Here is a 516-nt window from a genome sequence, read left to right as displayed (position 1 = left end):
GCCGCCCTCACCTCACTTCCTCGCGTCTCCGCGGGCGCTGCCGGAACAACAACTCCGCCGGCCGCCCGCGTCCCACCGCCGGCCGCGCTCTGCAGCCGGGCCCGTCCCGTTCACTCCGCCGCCGACAGAGCCCTGAGAGGGCGGAGGGAGCCGGGCGGGGAGCGGAGGGGAGGGGAGCGCCCGGCAGGAAGGAGCGAGGGAGGGGGCGGGCTGAGGAGGAGGAGGCGGTGGGCCGGGAGCGCGCGCGTCCGGGCCCCTCAGCGCGGCGTGCGCGCTCCTGAGGGCGGAGGCGCCCTCGCTGCCCCGGCGGCGGCGCGCGCGCGCACACACACGTCTCCCTGTGGTAGAACGTTGCCGGCGCACCGCGGAGCGTGAGCCTGAGGGAGCCAGAGTTGGACCGGTAGGGAGGCGCAAAGAGGCGAGAGCACCCTCGGAGACGTACCCGCGCCCCTTGAACCAACTGAGCCAGGTGGACTGAAGCCCTGCGTGCCGAGTTCTAAGATTATTCTGTTGGGG

The 516-nt window shown here is 74.0% G+C and overlaps 1 protein-coding gene across 3 annotated transcripts in view; it reads right to left on the bottom strand.

The window, feature by feature from the left end:
- The window catches only part of Rabgap1l (RAB GTPase activating protein 1-like), a 598,504-nt gene extending 598,295 nt beyond the window's left edge, over nucleotides 1-209 (bottom strand). For all 3 annotated transcript variants that reach the window (XM_005374884.2, XM_005374886.2, XM_005374887.2), the window contains exon 1: nucleotides 12-209. The gene's annotated coding sequence lies outside the window, so the exon portion shown is untranslated. The remainder of the gene's footprint in view (nucleotides 1-11) is intronic.
- Between the last annotated feature and the right edge of the window lie 307 nt (nucleotides 210-516).

Source organism: Chinchilla lanigera, unplaced genomic scaffold, assembly GCF_000276665.1.
Source record: "Chinchilla lanigera isolate Chin_1 unplaced genomic scaffold, ChiLan1.0 scaffold00005, whole genome shotgun sequence".
NCBI classification, from domain to species: domain Eukaryota; kingdom Metazoa; phylum Chordata; class Mammalia; order Rodentia; family Chinchillidae; genus Chinchilla; species Chinchilla lanigera.
The sequence above is the reverse complement of the archived record's forward strand: the minus strand, read 5'-3'. Positions and strand labels throughout refer to the sequence as shown.